Raw genomic sequence first — 8,710 nt, 5'->3', positions numbered from 1 at the left:
TGTTGCAGTGATCAATTCTGCAGCACAGAAATGAAGTTGAAGCTCGGAAGTTTTGAATTTCAGTATCGTTCAATTAGTAGAAGTGTTTGTAATGAACGGCTGTGATTAAAACATCTATAGGGTGTAAATCCTGCCACATGTCATATGTCTGTTTTGTTCTAAGTGTTGTGTGCGTCGAGCACGTGATCATAGTCACGTTGCTTGTGTGAGCAATCACTATATTCTCGCTCGCACTTTCGGTGCGATGTAATCGAATCCAAGGTGGAATACAATATCAACTTTTAAAACAACCTTTCCTTTTACAGACTTATTCTTTATATAGCCACTTAATTTTTTACTAAGGACTGATTTCATAAACATTTTCAGTAAAAAAAATTTCAGTTATTTAAAGAACACTTCTAAACGAACCATAATCCACTTAGCAACTATCTGTTATCCTAGTTAGCCCTTCTACATCACTGATTCAACATGCTGAGTCAGCAATTACATAGAATCCTATCACAGGATCTGCTGTCTCCTTTTCTTGTGTCTCTCATTGTAGTAACTCTTTTGAGAACCAATAAAAAAATGATATATATTGTAGCACTTAAATGGTAACTGGTTAGTAAGTTAGAATGACATTATATTTAACATGAATTATTTACCGGGGAGGGAAGCTTATCTGTTAGTTTCTTTTTTCTTAAGTCATCTTTAACTGAAGTGGCTAAACATAGCTCAATTCAAAATTATAACTCTGCAAGAAATTATTTTTTATGAACAGTGTCAAATTATATTATTTATTCATATATCATTTCCAACCGAAGTGACTAAATATAACCATACTAAAATAAAAATATCTTTAAATTTATTAAACATAACTCTCTCAATAATTTATTAATTTTATGTTTTCTTTAAATTTATTAATTAATTTAATTAAAGTACTACGACTTATACCATATTAAAATAAAAATATCTTTTTCGAATATAATTGAGAGACACATGTCGAGCTCATGGAACAAATGTAACAACTAAAACATATATGTATATATAAGAAAATACAATTTACAAGGACGCAACAAAGACAAGATTTGTATTCATTTCTGCCTGAATGTCACATCCCGGCCCGGGCCGGACTACTTCCAGAGCCCGACTTCACTACCGTAGCACGATATTGTCCGCTTTGGGCTCCGACCATGCCCTCACGGTTTTGTTTTTGGGAACTCACGAGCAACTTCCCAGTGGGTCACCCATCATGGGATTGCTCTAGCCCCCTTCTCACTTAACTTCGGAGTTCCTATGGAACCCGAAGCCAGTGAGCTCCCAAAAGGCCTCGTGCTAGGTAGGGATGAGAATATACATATAAGGATCACTCCCCTAGGCAATGTGGGATGTCACAATCCACCCCCCTTAGGGGCCCGACGTCCTCGTCGGCACATACGCGACCAGGGTTAGGCTCTGATACCAAATTGTCACATCCCGGCCCAGGCGGGACTACTTCCCGGGCCCGACTCCACTACCGTAGCACGATATTGTTCGCTTTGGGCTCCGACCACGCCCTCACGGTTTTGTTTTTGGGAACTCACGAGCAACTTCCCAGTGGGTCACCCATCATGGGATTGCTCTAGCCCCCTTCTCGCTTAACTTCGGAGTTCCTACGGAACCCGAAGCCAGTGAGCTCCCAAAAGGCCTCGTGCTAGGTAGGGATGGGAATATACATATAAGGATCACTCCCCTGGACGATGTGGGATGTCACACTGAATGTGGTACTAATTAATTCCAAAATCAAAACCATACTCGTACATACAAAGCCTTAGTTTTTACAAGATTTTCTTTGGACTGGATTATATACAAGGGTCACAACAAAAGAAAAAAAATCTTTTTTGTTTTTGGTATTTCAAAAACACTGCTATTTACCAGGAAATTAGTCAGTTGTGTTGGGGACCATCGGACTCGATTTCATTAGCCAGTTCTTTTGTGAGCATGTCAGCCAGATCATCATGTCCACCAGCGAATGTGTAAACCTAAAGGCAAACTGGCCTTCCGCAGCATTTTCACACAAATCTTTGTTTGCTTCTTAACAGTTTTTGTTCCAGTCTTACCTGCGGCCTTTGCTTCTCTCCTTTCCTGCATCATTTAACATTTCAAGGTCAAACTCCCTTTTCAAATCGTTGTTATTTGTTTTTTAAAGTAGTTAATTCTGAGTACTAACATTTAGTGCCATCTCCATGCAGCTTGGGGAGACATCCACCACGGCTTCTTTGATCCGGATGAGGATATTGAAGTCGAAATTGTTGAAATGGTATCAGGCTTTATGTTTTAGGTTGATTAACAAACAAAGATTGAAACCTTAAACCAGAAAATCTATGCAGAGAAGGAAGAACACTGAGAAAATGAGAATGTTCAGTATCTTTTCTATATGAAAAACTCAGAGAATACAAGCCTATATTCTTCTAATCAGTCAAATGCTTAGATTTTATTTTTCAAGGATCAAGGACTCATCTCCAGCCATTCAGGTCATCGAAGGCTACGATCCTTCCACTTGGAGGAGGATCGGATAACACAGTACATCCCAAACAAATAAGAATAACAGCTGTGCAGGTTTCTAAAACAGGAAATAAAACTAGCCGTTACAAGTTTAAAGCTAACGACTATTTCTAAAAAAGGCAAGTTCTTCATCTCTTCGAATTCTTCATCCTCTTCACTTTCAATATACAGGATTGTCATATGCAGGTTTGATTTAAGCTTAGTGTGCATCTTAATTCTCAACAGCCTCTCCTAAGCTACTTACCGACTTAACTCCAAGCCTCAAATTGATTAAATATGTCCTTTGGCAAAGCTTTTTTAAAAATGTCTGCAAGTTGTTCATTTCTGCAGAATTGCAAATCAATCACACCCTTTTGCAGAGTTTCCCTTATGAAATGATACTTTCTGTTTATATGTCTAGTTCTCTGATGAAAAGCTAGATTCTTAGCCATAGATATAGCTGACATATTATCACAGAACAAAGGTGTTGCCTCAGTTTGCAACTCCCCAAAATCATCAAGAACAAACCTCAACCAAATAGACTGTGTTGTTGCCTCAGATGCTGTGACACACTCAGCTTCGACAGTTGATAGTGCAACTGTGTTGTTTCACAAATGCCCAAGAAAATGCTTCACTGCCAAAGCTAAATGCATAACCAAAGGTGCTTTTGCTATCATCTTCACTTCCTGCCCAATCTGCATCACAAAATCCAATGAGAATTGCAGACTTGTCCTTCACATACTCAATGCCATAGTTAAGGGTCCCTTGCACATATATTAGTACCCTTCGTGCAACCCCCATATGCTTCTTGGTAGGACTATTCATGAACCTTGATAGCAAACTTGAAGCATATATTAGATCAGGTCTAGTTGTTGTTAAATACAGTAAACTTCCCACTATTTTTCTGTAAAGTCCTTCATCAGCCAATTCACTCCCATCCACTTTCTTAAGTTTTTCACTAGTAGGCAAGGGAATGGATATTGGTTTGCAGTCTTCAAGTCCAAACATACTTGTGGCCGCATGGCGGGTAGTGATGGTGGTGGTAGCGGTGGTGTTGCAACATTTAGCTTCAAAGTTTGTAGTGGTGGTGGTGGAAGGAATGTTGGTATTCTTGTTGTTGTTTCTGTATTGGGCAGTGAAAGTTGTTGCATTGGTGAAGGTGGAGGTGGATGCGGAGGCGGAGGCGCTGATTTTGGTTGTGAAGTGTAGGTGACGGTGAAAGCAATGATGCTTCTGTGATGTCTGCTTCCAATGTTTCAGAGGCTGTGGTTAGAGTTTCAACATCATCACTTGTGTTGTCGATACCCTTTCCACTAGATTTTCATCCAAACTAAGATTTGGGGCCACTACTTCCTCATCTGTTGCTGCAATTGTCTTTTGAGGGTTGCTCTCTAATTTTGTCCCAATTGGTGGTTCTTCAAACAAATTTTCAATCTTGTCCAGGCCATTGTTGGTGCCATGAGCTTCTTGTTTTGATAAGTGAAGAGACAAGTTCTTAACATCAATTGGATTTAGCTTCCCAACTGTTTGCACTCTCAGAGTCCAAAGCAATGGTGATTTGGATCCAATGTTGGCATTTTTTCGTGCTTTCGGAGAACCATCAATTTCAGGTAGGACAGAAGATGGAGTGATCGGAGAAGGACAGGTGGAACCTGAGGCGTAGCCCTCCGAATCGCTCAAGAACTTCCCACATGAGCTATTCCGAGGGCTGTAATCTTCTCTTTTCTGGTCATCTTCATCCATCATATCAAACTTGTCTAGTTCCTTCTTCATCAAGCAATCGAGCGCTTCCAGCACCGTCTCAACTACAAAATCAGTTAGGATGTTGCTTCCATTTCCAAATGGGAGGCCTCAACTAGTCCTAGAGAAAAATTTGTAGCGTACCGAGTTCATCCTGATTGACCTTCTCCTTGAGTGATGGGAAATCATATCTCGGTTTGTCCAACCTGTCATAACTTGTCATCCAAGACTCTCTAATAGATTTCAATGCCTTGCAGAATGAGGCCATGACCTGAATGTAGATGTTTAATTTGAAAAATTAGCTTAATGGTTTCGAGTATAATTACATATGCGTATTAAGCCATTTCTTACGGATCTTAAATCCTTAATTACCTTTTCTGTAGATGCTTCCTTTATCTCCAATAATTGTTTATGCAGCACAATTTCAGGAAAAGCTTCTGTAGATCTCCCATCAACCTCATTACCATCTGCAAGCAGAAAATAATTGGAAAATTAAACAAATTGTGTTTTAATCCTGAAATTTAAGTACAAGATTTCAACGGGAAAAAAAGGAATGTTATTAGTAATACAAAAAATTCATTTTGCGCTCCATCTTTTAATCTTCATTAGGGAAGAGTGTACTATATATTAAGGGTACAAGTGTAATACAATTAGAAATACAGTTAGTAAGGTTGTTAGTATTTGGTTAAATTAGTTAGGATTTCTCTTATAAAAACAGAGTGTGTAATCTTCACTTAACCAGTTAATACAAATCATATTTCTCCCTCTAAACTTGCGGTGTTGGCTTTCTGTTGCTTATGACTTTTCATCATTTCCTCCTCATTGTCATCATGGTCCACAACCAATTCAATCAATTCTACATTTCTTTCGAACCAAATTTTTTTTTTCTTCGATTTCTCTTGGGAATCTTTCCGCATAATCTTGTCTATTTGACATGCAAGAGATAACCGTTTCATGACCTCAGGCATGTATGTGCTGTCCATGAGAAATCGCTGAAAACTTTCCTTATAAAATGATTTGCACAAAGAAGCAAATTTGGAGGTCTCATTTGGTGAAATTAGTGCAATGCTGCACCCATCAACATAAGCTCCATCAGTTCAACCACTTCTGTGAACATAAACTTCTGCCGAATGTGGAAGCTGGTAGTGAACAACAGTTCGAACCAGGAATATCCAGGCCTCTTGCTACAACATCAATTGCATATGTCAATGAAAATAAGATCTTCCAAGAAGCTGCCCATAAGGAAATCTTGATAGAGCACCCAAGATACCATAGCGTCCTCTCTCTTCACATGAAAATTCTGAGCTGGGCGTTTCATCAAACACTTGGACTGCACATAGGTCTAAACTTTCTGCCACACTCTGTTCTCAGTCACATTTTGTCTTCCTCTTAAAGCATCAACCTTTCACAAGAATTAGTCTTGCATAAACCTTATTTGCCAGAAATCCAAACAACCCACTTCCATTCTTCAAGATTTCATTTTGTTGTCTCCAATGGCGACTTCTTCGTCTTCTTCCTCCAACTAAGATAACCAACAAATGCGAAATACTCATAAAACAACAAGCTGATTGCATACACCTTTAGACACCAACTTCTTTCTGTGTCAAACACCAACTTTAGTTTTGTATTCCTTATACTTAGACACCGACACTGACTGCCCAGTACCCTTTGGACTCCGTCGTGTACGAACCATGGCCAACGCTGGCCTCGGAACCAATGGATCTTAGTTTTTTATCTGCACCGTCAAGACCGAGCGGCTCGACAGCAAGACCGCTATGCAACTCCCCAAAGAACGATTAGACCAACAAGAACAATTGCAACAATCGTGATCCCAACAATTGCAGAAAAATCAACCCAAGAACAATCGCGGAAGCACCGAAAATCTAATGGAAATTGAAGAGAAACTAAATTAGGAGAAAAAAAAAATGTAAACTACTACGAAGAGAAACCACCAGAATCCATGGCGTAAGCCTGGCTCTGATACCATGTTAACTACATTGCAATGTTTGGGAATTGCAGGGAAAATCAAGAAGAAATGATGTATAGAAGGATGAACTTAGAGATAATAGAGAGAGAAACGGAGTTTAAAGGGAGAAATATGATTTGTATTAACTGATTAAGTGAAGATTACACACTTTGTTTTTATAAGAGATTACTTTAACCAAATACTAACAACCTTACTAACTGTGTCATCCATAGTTTGGTCAAGATTCATCCAATTTTGGTGCAAGTCTAGCAGAAGATTTATACGTCGGGTCTTTGGTAGGTTGCAGGTCCTTTGGTCCATTGGAATTATTTTGAACTTCCTTCCAGATTTCTCTTTTATGTTTTTTGGCAAGTTGTTACAGGACATGTTCTAGCTTTTCCATATCATTGCAACTATGAAGATCAAGCAGATGTCACAAATTGCAAGATTCAAAAGTCTATTTTATACTCACATTGCTGCAATTGTGTTCTGTTTTATGGTTTATGGACATACAGAAGGAAAAACAGATGATGCATTGCAGCATTGAATGTATGGTGGAGATTGAAGGACTTATGGTTTATGGAAGAATATAGAATTGAAAGAGGAGAATTGGTGGATATGTTGATTTTTGTTGATAGGTATGATGCCTAACTGAGAAGTGATTCCATCAAAAGCAGCTTTTGAAGTTTCAAGTGATTGCAAGATTGCAGATTGTTCAACTTTGTGTTCTGTTTTCTGGTTTCGTAGCAGTAATTGTAGATATGTTCTTTCAATCTCAAACTAGGTTACCCCCAGTTAAGATTGAGGGAGAGTATTAAGGGTACAAGTGTAATACAGTTATAAATACAATTCGTATTTGGTTAAAGTAGTTAGGATTTCTCTTATAAAAACAGAGTGTGTAATCTTCACTTAATCAGTTAATACAAATCATATTTCTCCCTCTAAACTCTCTCTCTCTCTCTCTCTCTCTCTCTCTCTCTCTCTCTCTCTATTATCTCTGTGTTCATCCTTCTATACATCCTTTCTTCTTGATTTTCCCTGCAATTTCCAAACATTGCAATGTAGTTAACACTATAACATGTTTAGAGTTCCTGTACAAGCTCTTTGGAAAAAAATAAAAAAAGGGGCACATACCTCAGTTATTGCAGCAGAAGCATCACATGCTGGTTGGTCGATGATGTCTCTAAAGATGGTGATCTTCTTCCGGGGCTCAGTCATCCGAACCTCGTTGGCTGAATCTCCGCAAGACCTATCTTTTGGCATGCCTCTCCTAGAAGCATTCTTCTGTTTCACAGGCAGACTCTTGGCCCCCTTGGAGTCTTTCGTTGCCTGAAAGAACAACTCTATTCATGTTAACCATTTTCTAGTCTAGACCTTATTGTGAATCGATTCCTTTTCAGTGATTATTTATTTTATGAACCTTAATCAAAGATTTATGGCTGCGTTCAACAAACTTAATCTAGACAAGAAACAATGCTGTCATGTTTCCTTTTATACAGATTATTAGCATGCCTAGATGTAGATGGGCAGTTTTTATTAGAAGCTCGATTTAAGGATGATGGGTCACATAAATCAGACATGTTTAAGGAAATTAAACATGGAACACAAAATTTTACCTTAATTACAGAAGGCTTGCGACGAAACAATTGACCGTAGCAGCTTCCGATAGTCATGGCTTGAACCTACGCTGAGATTTGTAATAAAGACTTGAACTGGGCAAAAGGTAATGGTGGTGATGATGAAAGAATACTCAAACCTAATACACGAACCAACTTAACCATAAAGAAAGTTAAGATTTTACACACTCTAAAATTAATATAAAAAAAGAGTTCTATTTTTTATGGAACACGACACTCTAATTTTTTTTTCTCAAAATTCTTTTTTTTTTTTCTTTCAAAAAATCATGAGACAAATTGCAGCCATGAGCCACGTGAACCTAATAACTTTTTGTCAAAGGACAACTCTGACTCGACCTCATCTGCTATGAATAATATGAAGTTTAAAATAATAAAGTTTTCTGAAAAAATTCATGGTGACAGCCAAATCGTATAGAATCGATTAGAACAGAAGGTGAAAGAATGCGCACGTGTTTGTCATGGTAGCTTATGCACATGGCGACAGAACCAAATGCGCCCTCTGTGTGAAATACATTTTCAAATATGAACCACGGCTGTTTTCTTCTTCTTTCTTTTTCGAAATACAGTAACGGATTTTCTTATTATGCTCCTACAATTCAGTTTTAGAAGAGATATTCTCTTGCAATCAGTTTGTAATTTTAGTGGCGTTTACTCTGAATCAATACTTACCACGTGATTAAAAAGTGATTTATTTATCTAATATAAACTTGTCACATGATAAAATAATTGTATGAAAGAATCTCTCTTTTCATCGAGACGGGAATTATTGAATTTATGATGGGAAAATCCTACACATGCTTTGAAACACATCAATCAATCTGTACTATTAATCACGTATTTCTTCATCGATGAGGAAATTCTACGC

At 38.0% G+C, this 8,710-nt stretch overlaps 1 pseudogene; it reads right to left on the bottom strand.

Annotated features, from left to right (window-relative positions):
* Positions 1-3,110: 3,110 nt before the first annotated feature.
* On the bottom strand, positions 3,111-7,881 carry LOC137722071 (uncharacterized protein At4g04980-like; annotated as a pseudogene).
* Positions 7,882-8,710: the final 829 nt, after the last annotated feature.

This window comes from Pyrus communis, chromosome 2 (genome assembly GCF_963583255.1).
Source record: "Pyrus communis chromosome 2, drPyrComm1.1, whole genome shotgun sequence".
Lineage (NCBI taxonomy): Eukaryota > Viridiplantae > Streptophyta > Magnoliopsida > Rosales > Rosaceae > Pyrus > Pyrus communis.
Note: the sequence above shows the minus strand (reverse complement) of the source record. Positions and strands in the feature narration are given on the sequence as shown.